Genomic DNA, 13613 nt, shown 5'->3' on the forward strand with positions numbered 1-13613 from the left:
CTCATGAAACTCTGGTTACTTATATTTGAAGTGTTTCCACCTAACTGTTTCTACCAGTGTGCTGGATATTTGAGCAATGAGAAAGGATAAGAAATACTTACCTCCAAAATCAAATGCAATCACCTGTTAAAAACTGAGCATTTATATGGAAGTAAAGACTCTACTCGATATTTTTCTCTCTTGAAAGAGAACAAAAAGTAAGAGGTGATAAGTGCTATAAATCACTCCTTAAATCTTTTTTCCAAATATTTAGGATTTAGCGAATTCTTTGTTGTCTCTAGAATAATTTTATATTCTCTTCCCAATTCACTTCATTGCTTTTGAATTTTCTATTTCAACAGAACAGAAGAGAATAACACCAGAGGGTGTTTTAAGGAGGCTTTTCTTTAGAAAACTCTCCATAGCTGATGGACTGAGTGTGTTTTTTTAATAGTGTAAAAGATCAAAGAAATTGGATTTGAGGTGTTTAATTAAGTCTGTTCACAGACAAATGGTCCTGATGAGTGACAGGCTGGCACGGCGGAGTCCACCAGGAAAAGCAGCAATTAGAATGAACCTGTGGACTCCACATCATGGTCTTTTCAAGTTCAAGCTGCAAAACTGATTTAGAAAAGAACTAACGTGATGTTGACAGGGAATCGATAATGAAGGCCACCGTACAGTATTGCACCAACGTGAAGTTGCTTTAACCCTACCTGTAATGCAGCGCTCTTTCGAACTGTACACAATTCTAATTCTTCTGTGGTAGTATTTTATGAATATGCATGCATATGATTTTTTCCTCCTTTCAAAAAAAGCATTGGAGGAAAAAAATGCCCATTATGAATTAAAGCTCAGTGATTTCACTAGAGTTCTTAATATACACTGAACATACATCAAATAAATTTGAGTCCCATTGGAGATAGTGACAAATACTTCCTGTGACTTCACTTAGGATAGAAATGGTTAACATAATGCAAAGCAATGCAACATAAATGATTCTGTCTCTAGGACTAAGACAAACGTTCACATTTGTATATCTGCTGAAAGGAATTAAACCCCTTAACAGCAGAGCCAGCTAAGCAGATGAAATGCCAGGTATCATTTTTATTTTGACACGAGAGACACGAGAAAATATACTATTCTGAAGTTGTGGAAATGGGAGAGGATTTGGGAAGGCCTGTGTGAAACACAGCCGGTCAGTATTCAACAGTGTTTTTTTGTTTTCCATATATCCCCTTGTAGTGAGTATATTTGGTTATGCACTTATATATTTTAGTTGACATTTTATCTGATCACAGACCAGTATGCGCAGTGCCTGTTTCCTTATTTAGTAAATGAGCACAATTACACTCATTAAATTCACTTAGAACAAAAAGCTCACAGATATTAAAGATGGATATTTGGGAAGAAGCAAAAGCTGGTCCATGTCTAGCTTTACTTCTTTTTGGACTGCCACCTATTTACTGTCTAAGCAGTTTCACTGTTTATCATCTTAGCATACTTATTTCTTATTTGTTATTATGCCAAATATATATTTCTATATTTCATGTATACTTCTATGTTTATTTAAGAAGAACCAATGTAAGGCTGAAATTCAGCATGCTGCCTACGTAAACAACAGCCCTAGGTTTAAATACTTCATTTTTAATCAAAAATTGAGGATGTTACCCTGTAGAATGAGAGACAATATACAAAACTAAGAGAATATTTTTCAGATTCAGCAAAATGTTGTTCAGGTGAGGTTAGGTTTGATGGGGTGGATCTTAAAACCACTTCAGGTTTACACCAGCAGGCCAACATTCATTAGTAAGACAATATTACTCACCTTTCTGCTCTCTTCTTCCTCAGCCACCTGCCTTCCTTTTTCTCTTCCTCAAAGTATTTTCTTCAAAAAAAAAAAAAAACAGATTCTCTTTTACTCCTTGTCCCCTAGAGCTGGGTAAGCAAGAAATCTTAAATACCATAGTGAGTTTATCCACTTATCAAACATAACCTTGTCATGTATAGGAAGTCAAGACTATCAGAGTCTTTCTTAAAAAGTCATCTATGGAAACACACCATGCTGACAAAGGATGTGCAAGCCTTCTTGGGTCTGCCTACTCACCCAAGTGGTGTGCTTCTGGCTGGATAGTCACAGCTGGACTGCAAGCTCTCTGCCCATATATGATCTAAACACCTGCTAATAAGCAAAATGCATAGTACTGTTAGATGTTAAGAGCTATTTTTCCTAGTAGATGTAATTTTTTTTCCACCCACTCTTTTCTAATGAAATCACTATTGGATATTGGTTTCAGAAACACAACAGTTTTGTATTGTGCTAGGAAAAATGTTGCCCTAATAGATGACATGTGGCAAAAATCTTTCAGTGTAATGTGTCTTGAGGTGTGGATAATTGGATGTGAAGGATCACATCCTCCTTCTTTCTCCATGACCTTTAGCAGGGAAAAGACCAATTGGTTAAATGCCAGACGCTCAGGATGCTCAGAAATTGCAGCACAGGAACAGAAGTTTAAAATATAAGTTTATTTTATGACAGTGTTGTTTGGTAGGGATCCTGAAGCAATTGGATTCCCATTGGCAGATGGCAGAATGCAGAGGCAGCGATGCTTTACCTTAAAGCATAGTTCTGTGAGAAAACCTTTTGCGTTCACCACAGGGTATCCTCTGTCAGGTTTTCCTGAGTGATTAGAATTAACTTACCATCCTGGAGGGGAAAAACAGGTAACAGTTACTCTTGCATTAAGGAGTGCAAATCCTTTGGTTTGGAAGTTACATTCAGAGTACTGTATGGAACAAGTGAACACTTTTTCTCCATGCAAAGCTCTGCTGTCAGCTTAGAGGAAGCTATAAAGAATATGGTTTCTACACAAGCCCTGCCTATTCCATGGGACTGTATATTACTAACTTCTTTCCATTCTTAATGTGCTCCTCATTTACTCTTTAAGATATCATTTCAAAGCAGTTTCTTTCTAGCTGAGGGGGAAGAAGAGAGCACGTGGGATTCTCTGCACTGGGCCAAGTCGAGTTCACTCTCACTGGATGTTTGCTAAATCTTTCTGATACTGAAACAAGTTTCTTGGAATTAACATGTGGCAGTTATTTCAATTAAACATTTGCTAAAGGCTTTTAATGTCCTTATCTGTAAAATTCACTGTAATGCCTTAGATTAATTTGTTCATGATTGTGTAGTGCTTTGGAAATGCAAACTACTAAATAAGAAAGAAATGCTATTGCTTTACAATCTTCTAGATTGTGGAGTCCCAAGACTCCTTTCCGCTAAGGCTTCCTTCCAAGGCTGGAACTGTTTTGCTTAAAGCTTAACTTACCTAATAGAAATACTGATCAATATCAGTTTATGTGCAGGATAATTTGGATAATTTTATAAGATAAACATAAGTCTGTGTATTAAGGCTTATATTTAGCTCTAACAAGATCTAGTATATTTAAAGCTTGACAAGAGCAGATGGAACAATCCCAGCTATAGAATAACATGCACCTCTATTAAATAAAACAAAAAGAAAAAATAATGAAATCCAACATCCTGGCAGTGTTCTGTGGAGATACAGAATTTTATGCTGATGTCTAGTAATTAGATACACACAGACCTTGAGTTCTTCAAAACAGTAGTTTTCAGTTTCAGAATTTAAATACCACTTGAGAGCTTAAGGGAAAACCTTATTTACTTATTTTGTTGCAATACGTGTTGTTCCTATAGAGCTTTCAGCTATGGAAAAGGCCCAAGTGATCTCTCCTTTTTTCAGATACAGTAGAGAATCACAGAATACCCCAAGTTGGAAGAGACCCATAAGGATCGTTGAGTCGAACCCCTGTTTCCACACAGGACCACCCAAAAATCAGATCATATGATTGAGAGCATTGTCCATGTGCTTTTTGAACTCTGGCAAGTTCAGTGCTATTACCACTTTCCTGGGGAGCCTGTTACAGAACCCAATCACCCAACCACCTTTTCTTGATACCCAGTCTGACCCTTCCCTGATGTAGCTCCATTTATTTCTTTCTGGTCTTGTTGCTGTCACCAGAGAGCAGAGATGAGCCCCTGCCTTTCTGCTTCCCCTTGTGAGGAAACAGGAGGCTGCAATGAGGTTTCTCCTTCTTCCCTTCTATGGGCTGAACAAACCAGGGGAATTCAGCTGCTCCTCATATCTCTTACCTTCTAGACACTTCCCCATATCATAGCTCTCCTTTGGATGCTCTCTAAGAGTTTTTTGTCCTTTTTGTTCTGTAGTGCCTCAAACTGCACTTTTACCTCAAGGTTGAGGCTGCACCAGGGCAGGGCAGAGTGGGACAATCACTTCTCTTGACCATGCTTGATATATCCCAGGATACAGCTGTCCTTCCTGGGCACACTGCTGTCAACCATGACCCCCAGATCCCTTTCAGCTGGGCTGCTCTTCAGCATCTTATCTCCCAGTTTGTATGTATAGCTAGGTTTACCCCTTCCCATGTGCAGCATCCAGCATTTGCTTTTCATGCAGTTGATGGTTGCACAGTTTTATAATTTCTCTAGACCACTCTGCAAGGCCTATCCATCCTTGCTGGAGTCAGCAGCTCCCTCCCAGTTTAGTATAATCAGCAAACTTGCTCAAAACACCTTCTAGTCCTTCATCAAAGCAAAAAAATCTGTATGCTGGACATTTTGACCAAAAGGATACTGAGAGAAAGACCATCAAAAGCTTTACCCAGATCCAAAATAGATAACATCAATTGGCTTCCCTTGGTCATCTGTATTTAATACCTAGGGCCCTAATTAGATTGTCATTTAATCTGTAATTTAACTGTCCCAGGTCACAGTAGCACTTAAGCAAATGTTTATTTTTTGTTTTCTTTCCTGAGCACACAGCTGTGCCAAAAAATGCTTTAGCCAAGGCTGCAGAGCTAGAAACCAGTGCCCCAGCTTCTCTCCCAGTTAGGCCTGTGCATTAATTGCTGATCTACATTGCTTTTGAATCTTCAAACTCAGAAGAGGTCTCGTGTAGCTTGACAGGAAAATGTTTGACTGCAAATAGAAAAGTTCAAAAGTAGAACTGTGGCATTATTTAGAAAAATGCCTAAAAATTGCCTTTCCTCCATGTTTTCCTTAAAGTAGCACATGACTGCAACATTATCATTTCATACAGATTTATCAAAACAGAACAAAGTCTATTTCACCATGAGGTATTTTTCATTTTTCTCTGGTACCTAAGACTCATTTATTACTTCCATTTAGATTGATGAATCTCAAAACCAAGCAGGACTCTTGCATCTTGCAGCGAAATGTCACATGGGTTTTGCTCCACATTTGTTATTTTCTGTGGTGTCTGTGGCAGTGTTTCCAACTTCAGTGAGTGTTCCTAGTTTCAGTTATAAGGATTTCCTCCATCATCTGTCATTTTATAGGCTCATAAGAACCCACTGTGCAAGCAAAGGTGGCAAATCTGTTCATTAGTAGATTCACCAATGTTGTCTTTTTTCTTTCTTTTCTTCCTATTCTAAGGTGTTCTCTCTATCAGAGTTGCCAGCTGTGTCCTATTTCCAAAGCTTCATCTACAAGCACAAAACAGCTTGCAATACCAAGGTAGATTTTAGCAGATTAAATATTGCACTGTAATACACTAGACTTAATCCTGACGCCAGTAAACTCTTTATATGCGATCCTCCCCTCAGGATTACAAAGATTTATGTAACCATATTTTTTCACATCCCAAGGAGCTTAAAGGAGCAGACATAGATTGTTCTGGGTGTTGGATAAAAGCAGTAAGCCCAGGCAAAGTATTTTTGTTCCTCAGATAACACATCAGAATGTCGCATTTTCAAATAGAGCGGTCATAGAAGACACAGCTGAACGGGGTGAAGGGGTGGACAAGAGCAAGCACAATTATTTCTGAATGATAATAACCACACAGGCAAAGAGTGCTTATCCTGAAAGTGAATTATCTACTTTTTCTGTATTTCTAATTTAAGTGGTGTATGTACGTAGGACACTCCAAAAGTAATGCCTCCTATTTATTTCCATGGAAACTGCAACAAAGATGACAGCAGGAGCAAATTCTCAGCTATAAAAAAAATTATTTTTCAAAATAGAGACAATTGTAAGCTATGCATTTTTGCCAGTGATTAACAAAAGCCTGAATACTGTGCTTGTGAAAACCTGCCTAATTATCTATGCACCACCCACCAGCTCAGTCTGTGCACACCCACTGCTTGGCCTCCATTAACATTTGGCAAGTGTCACTGAAGGTCAGTGGGGGCCTTTTTTTCTGCATGGAGGTGTTGAGTTTCATCCCTTTGCTTCATATGCTGTTCTTTGTCAGACTGACCCTCTGCTGCCATCACCAAAATGTACAGCATTCTCTGCACAACAACAAAATGTGTCAGGATATAGATGTGAAGGTTCAACCTCTACTGTCATATCACCAACATACACCTTTGACATTGTGGGCCCACATTATAAATTGGAGTCATTACCCTTGGAGCTGCCCTCATATATTGAAGGATAGACAGAAATTTGCTGTTCCTAGCTGTTAGCCTAAAGGACTGGTTGGTTTTTTTCTTTTTAGATGTTTTTTTTCTTATTTTTTTGAAAACTTGAAGCTTTTGGTTAGCATGGAGCTGAGCATCTGAACGTGAGTAGCTTCTCATGGCTTTGAGTTTTCTCTGATACAACTGCACCTAGGCATATCAGGTAGCATTGGGTTTCCATTCTTTATTTTTCAGTTAGAAAGTGGGGACAAATTTTGTCATCTGAAAGCATGATCTACTGACATGAGGAAGGAGTAGTATGTACGTATAGCAATTACATGTCTCTGTTGCAGGAGAAAATATTTTCAAAACCCCCAGTGTCATGTTTTCAGCTTACTCACAGTGCTGCTGTCTTTGTTGGTTGTTTCTGACATTGATCTTACTCCCAGAAATGTACACTGAACAACTCTGAATGCAGCTAAGAGATTAAGTGTCATACTAAGTGTCAATCTTTGAGTATTTCTGAATGGGGTCCAATAGAAATAAATAAAAAAAATCAAAATGAGAAATCCATTCTTTGTCTTCTAAGTCATTCCTTAAAGCTTTTTGTTGTTGTTGTTGTTAATAAATCTTACCATCTAGTTCCATACAGAAGCTAAGAAATGCAGAATATTAATTTGTTTTATATTCTCATACTAAACCTAATAGCATTATTAATAACGTTTTTACAGAGGAAACAAAAAAATCATGGGAAATCAATTCAACTGAAGTTGCATCTGCCTATCTGTCAGTTTAGATAAATCAGCAGGAATTATTTATTGGAGTAAATGCAACAGTTTTCAAAGTTTGGAAATGACTCCCAGGAAAATAAGAATGTAACAGCTATAGTTCTGCAGAAAGCCCAGGAAGGCCTCAAGTGTCCTCATTGTTGTGTACTCACAAAATATACACATTTCTGGAAAGACTTCAGGACCTAGCAGAAACTCTCTTCTAAAACATTTTCCTAGCACTTGATTAATTTTACTGAAATAGCAATAAAATTTCAGTGCAGTGAGAACAATGTTGTGCACATCTGACGTGGGATGAGGAGTATGAAAAGGAGGCAGCCAGCAAATATGTTCCAGGTTAAACGGAGGTAGAGACTGAGTAACAGGGTGCAGAGTGAGCAGACAGGGTGGACTACAGAAAGAAATACGGAAAAACACAGAGACAGGGAATACATCTGTTGAGAAAAGGAATTTATAAGGGCAGAGGCACTCTCACATAAAGGCATTTGGATGCTTTTTTGTGGCCTAGCTAGAAAAGGAGGATCCAGGAGGCAGGCATCTCATAAAATGCAGCCTAATGGAATGCAGCCAAATTCAGACACGGTAGTGTAAGAGATCTCTTGTGCAGAAATCGTTGTTTGTACTGCCAACCCAAAAGATGTGTTTTACTGCTCCATATATTTAATTACGAATGAACAAGAGAATGGCTATCAATTGTCAGTTTCCACTTGTAAAGATAGAATGGTCTCAGTCACTGAAGGCAAGAATCTTGTAATCAGCCAGATCTGAAAAATCAGAGAAATTTTATTTCCAAAAGTAATTTTTTTAAAAATTCTTCCAGTGTTTGCTCTGATCATAATCTTCCCTGACACTGAATTTTATACGTATTCACACTGTAGTGGTGTGCCTCTAATGTTTATTACAACAGAACTAGAAAAAAAAGTATCTTTGGTTTAAAACTTACTTTTTTTTTCTAAAACTACTAAGTGACATATGAATCTTGCTACTTCAGATTTTCCTCTGATAGATTTTAGCATTAAATATTTGAAAACTATCACCTTGGTGAGGTAAATGTGTACTAGATTATGTTTACCTATCAGTGTTCTAAATCACGTCAGGTAGGAGCCATACTAAGGACTGCAATCAAAGTTGTTTTACAGCCAGCAATGTATCAGGAGCTGTCATGTGTTTTTATGTCTCGCCTACTGGAGAAGCTCTTTAAATAACATTATAAGAACCATCAATATTCTAAATGTTGATGTTCTCTCAATGCAGATATTTAGCTTGAGCTTTTAAAGTTTGAAGGGACGTAACTGCACGTGTGATTTGCCACCTTCAGTCCTCTTTGATGGAAGGTTAGTGTAGCAGAGCATATCTCTAACTTAAAGATTGATTTCTCCTGTTTTCAGGGTGAGTGGAAGCCTTTATGTTTTATTTACCCATGCCATTTTGACATGATTTACCTCTTTCCTCTATGTTCTGACACTATCCAGTCTGCAGTGTTTTGATTGTATTTTGGGGGGTTTGTTTTGTGAAAGAATGAAAATGCATTAAAGTTAAATGTGATCTCAGGAGATTATGAACAGGACAACTACTCAAATGGGGGTTTGGCCTGTTAGAATGACATCTGTCACTACCAGAGGATTTTTTTTTAATTATTTTAATAAAAAAGTAATTTTAATTGACTTTTGAGGGAACAAAAGTGTAATAAAGTAGCACAACTCCCCAAACACCCATCTTAAACCTCTGACGGCAGTGCTAACACATGAAAATACTGTAAGAAAACATAATCCTGGCATACCACAATAGATGGAAACGTATTAGAAGACTGTAGCCAGCCCTCATTATTTTTAAAATGAGTAGAGAGACAGAACAATGTTTGATTTCACTATGCTTCTTGAATTGCTTCGGCAAGGTGCTTATTCAGTGGGCAGAATCACAGGAAAGAAGAAAGGACAAAAGAATAGCATCTGTTGTACAAAGCAAAGTCTATTTATATCTGGTATCTCAACAATGCCTTTTATATAAAGGAAAAGATAGAAAATGTTGAAGTGTCTCTTGCAACAAATGGTCATTTTAAAAAGTGGAATTTCATCACCTTTTCAGAGGTGCATAGAGCCTTTGACAGCTGTTCTGTAACTAAATGCAGAGAGATACATGAAATGCAGCACTTAGCATTTTATCAGCCATACAAGAAAAAAGTAAATGCCTAGTTTGTCGCTTTTATAAAATGAGTGAAAAGTGTTTCCATTTTTGGTGGTGCCTTACGATTCAAAAGATGCGTTCTGCTTTTCTCCTGTATTTTTTCTGTTAAAAAATATACTGACTGCAAATTTGGATTCAGCAAATGGATTTAATGTTGCAGGATATATGTAGCACAAGAACTGTGTTTACAGAAAAGGAAAAAATGTCATTTAGAAAGTGTTTCAGTGTTCTCGTGTGTCTTATGGTGACTAAATCCTGGGTAAGCCTGTATCAATTAGGTCTGTTTCTAAACCTATGTCAAATGTAGTAATTGCACTGTTACCCTAGAAATGTTAGTTTTCAGCAGTCTTCATTCCTGCTGACAAACTTGGAGGCCAGCACTGAACAGTGCAGAGGATTTTGGGCAATGGCAAAAATCCACCCGTCCTGGTTGAGTTATTGCAAAATTATTTGGAAAGAATTGTAAGGCTTGGTGGTAGTGCTGGAGACTACAGTTAAACCATTCCTTGTGAACAAAAGTCACTGCAGTGGTCTCAGATGTAATAAGTCAAATAGTGCAGTTTTGCCAGCTATTTTTCAATATATTGGTGAATACTTATACACCTAGATTAATTTATCTGCATGCCTATGGTTAGATAGGAGGTGATAGCCCTACCTGCTTTAGTGTAGATATATTTAATTGCTTTCCTTGGGAGGAAATGTGAAATAAAATTAACACACACTACAGACAGATAATGTGAGTTTCGCTCTGCAAACATCATCCCTCTGACGGTAGATATCCAGCATGTCTGCTCTTCAGTTTTCCTATCAGAAACAGGTTCCTGTTAACCCAAAGGATGGAAACTGTTAGCCAGAATCCTTTGAAATAACTGGTAATATGAGCTTCAGTGATGTGATGAGTTATCTTAATCAACTGCCTAGTTTGGGGTATGAAATTACCTTTCACAGCGATACATGTGGATAAAACAGATACAACATTATTTTCACCGAGTACTGCATAATTAACTGTGCCTATTTATCCACATGCAAGTCATTAGTAACAACTGCAAAACTCAGCTGAGAGCCAGCTTAGAGGAAAATGCAGAAATCAGTAAGGTCTGAAACTGAGCTGAAATATCTTTGCATTCGAATTTTTGACACTTTTTGGGACAACCTTGCATTCATTATTGTATGTACAATATATATACACAGGCTGATAATTTTTATCCTAACAAGCTAGCAGTTTCCTCTGTAAAGACACTCAAATTCCTGCCAGGTACGGTGGTTATATTTTGTTGCTTTTTTTCTTCTCTGAAAAAAATAAGTTGTCAGCCTTTGAAATCAGCAGTCATAAGAGATGTGCTGGAAGCTAGTTGACTTAGAAATTCATTCAATGCAGATGCACATTCTTTGTAATTAGATTAACAGATGTTATTAACAGGTTTTGGGGTGTGGATATTCTAATATCTCGTGAGATGGCAAGACAGTTCCATCTGCTTCTGGGTGCCCAAATAAGTACCAGTGCTTACTTCTAAGCTCATTATCCTCCACAATAGAAATTCTTGATTTACCCTAGTGTTGTCTGAATGTTTGTAGTGGCTTTATTAATGAGCAGTATCTATCCTACAGTGTGTAACTTATGGACTGTGGTGGTAGAATAGTATTTTACGTGATCTTAGAGCAACATGTGATGCACAGCGAGAATCTGGTGCATAGCTCTGCAGAATGAGCATATTTTATACATGATGAGATAATTCCTGTTCTGCATACACCTAGGAGAAATGAATGGAGCAATTCTGTTCTGATTGACAGAGATAAATTATCCACCAAATTTCTCTGTCTTCATTCATATCAAGTTTAGCCAAAGAAATTGTTCTAGGCTTGAATGGTCCAAAGCTTACCCAGGTTACTTTAAAATACAGGCTAGATTTTATTGTTGAAAAATATTAGAAACATTTGTTGCAAATGTAATATTGATAATCCATAAAAACCTAAATCTATTAATTAAACTAGATTTTTTTAATAGAAATTGGCAAGTGTTCTAGGAGTGAGAGGGTAACTGTTGATAACTTGCTGTGTTCTTAATCGTTTCTACTGTATTTTTTTGTTGGTTTTGCTAGTGTATTTTCCACAGGTTTTACTGAACTGATTAGCTGCAAGTATACACAGTCAAACTAGCTGATTAGAAGAAAAGAGGTTTTAATGAGATGCAAAGCTGTTTCTAGATGTCTACTTTCCCCATTGAATACTTAATAATACCAAGTTGTATAAACCTTGTCTGCACTCAGTTTGGAATATTGAAGATGAGTTTCAGAGATGGTTCAAGAGAAATTGTAACTTTCACATTTCCTTCGATTTGTTCTGTTTGACAAGCCCAGGCTGGCTCAGACGTATTCTTGTTTTTTGATGCAGAGCTTATTGATTTGTACTGATAGCTTCTAAATTAACAGGCACATGGGAGGTCTTGGCTGGTGTTTATTTACATCCCAGGGCAACCTAGTTTAGCAAGAACACCAACTTCAAGTGTACTAATGTACATATTGCACATCCTTGCTTTATAATAAAACTTCCCCCCCCCCAGCATTTTGGCACATAAATTATACTAGCATGGTTGCCTTTTGATTAAGACAGCCTGACATCTGACATTACATTCACTGATGTGTAACATTCCACCAGCATACGCGTTACCTCTGCATTTGTCCCTGTGCTTAATCAGAACGAATCAATCATAAGTATTTTTCTGATGCATGAGTCACTGCAGCCATGACTTTAGCAGGCTCTGTAGAGGTCACAGTGAAGAGTGGAGGTTTGTCCATAATAAGCCTTGCTTGAATTATGATTATAGCTATTGTAGAGTGCTGTAATAAATGAAAGTCAGAATGTAGATGTAAAATACCTCATTGCAGTTTCATTTTGTCTCTCAATATTTAGAACAAAGTTTTCCCCACCCAAAATAATCTGTGTACTTTTTATCACATTCAGAACAAGACAAGTTTACCGTGCTTTAGCTCAGACAGTGAGAATAATATTAAATATAATACTAAAGGATACCTCCCAGTTTAAAACTCACGTGAGAAATCTCTCTGGTGGTAATACTCAGCACTCAGACTGTTACTGTTCTTCGATGAAGAGCATTCAGACCTTTCTAAATTAGACTGTGCTGTTTGAAAAATGAGAATCTATCTGGATTGATGGTACATTTACGTGTATATTATCTTTGCCTATGTACTCCAATGGGGCATCTGTCTTTAATCTTAGAGAATTTTGACAGTGTGTCTCATAAGCATACAAATCGAACAAGTTTCTTTTGCAAACTAATCAAGTTCCCGCTGACAGCCTGAACCATCTTTCTATTTTAAGTGTGATAACATATTCATCCTCCTCTATCATGTAGTGACTAATGGATAAGAATATTAACATCTTTCCCATGTTATTATGCAGCTTCCAATAATCTAAGGAAATAGAAAATAGAGATTTTACAGGTGGAATCTGTGATGTTCATTCATTAAACCATTAAAGGAAGTGGAGAGCACATGGAATGCACAAAAATGAACTATGAACTAATACGATATTTATGATCTGTGTAATAGCATAGTTACTCTTATAAAATTATTATAAATTGTTGACTGAATGAAGGGTGTTTCTATTAAGATTTGTCATGATATTCAGTGGGTTTGCCCTTCTTACAGTGCTTTGTTCATAAAAGCCGTGTCTGGTTCGGCTTTATAAAAGAAACTTGGAAGAGAGTTCAAAGAATACTTAAGGAACCTCATTTCATTTGTGGCTGCTTGTGCTACAGCACTGTATGTGAAGAGTAAACTATTAGAATGTATTTTAAACTATACATTATTCTTTATGCTTTTGACTGCATACATTATTTTAGTGGTAAGCGTGTGAGAATTATTCATCTTGGGTTCAGGCTTTGAGAATCACATCATCTGCTTGAATTTAAAGTGGTGACTGCGTGGCACAATCCAGTGTCATATGAGTGATGCCTGAGCTGGCCTGGGCACAAATGCAGTGCTTGCAGTGCTGTAGATTTCTGTGTGAGGTCGTTTGCCATTCCTGTGTGTGGACTCTGTGGTTAAGTTATAACATGCCAACTGATTTAGCTTTATTGCTCTGCTCTGCTTAATGTGAATAAACTGAAGGCACCCAAAAAGAAAACACCCAAAAAGAAAATCTTGAGTGACTCCTGTCGGGGAGGAACATGGTACAAGG

This window comes from Cyrtonyx montezumae, unplaced genomic scaffold (assembly GCF_038088225.1).
Source record: "Cyrtonyx montezumae isolate F1298 unplaced genomic scaffold, pur_monq_1.0 scaffold_11, whole genome shotgun sequence".
NCBI classification, from domain to species: domain Eukaryota; kingdom Metazoa; phylum Chordata; class Aves; order Galliformes; family Odontophoridae; genus Cyrtonyx; species Cyrtonyx montezumae.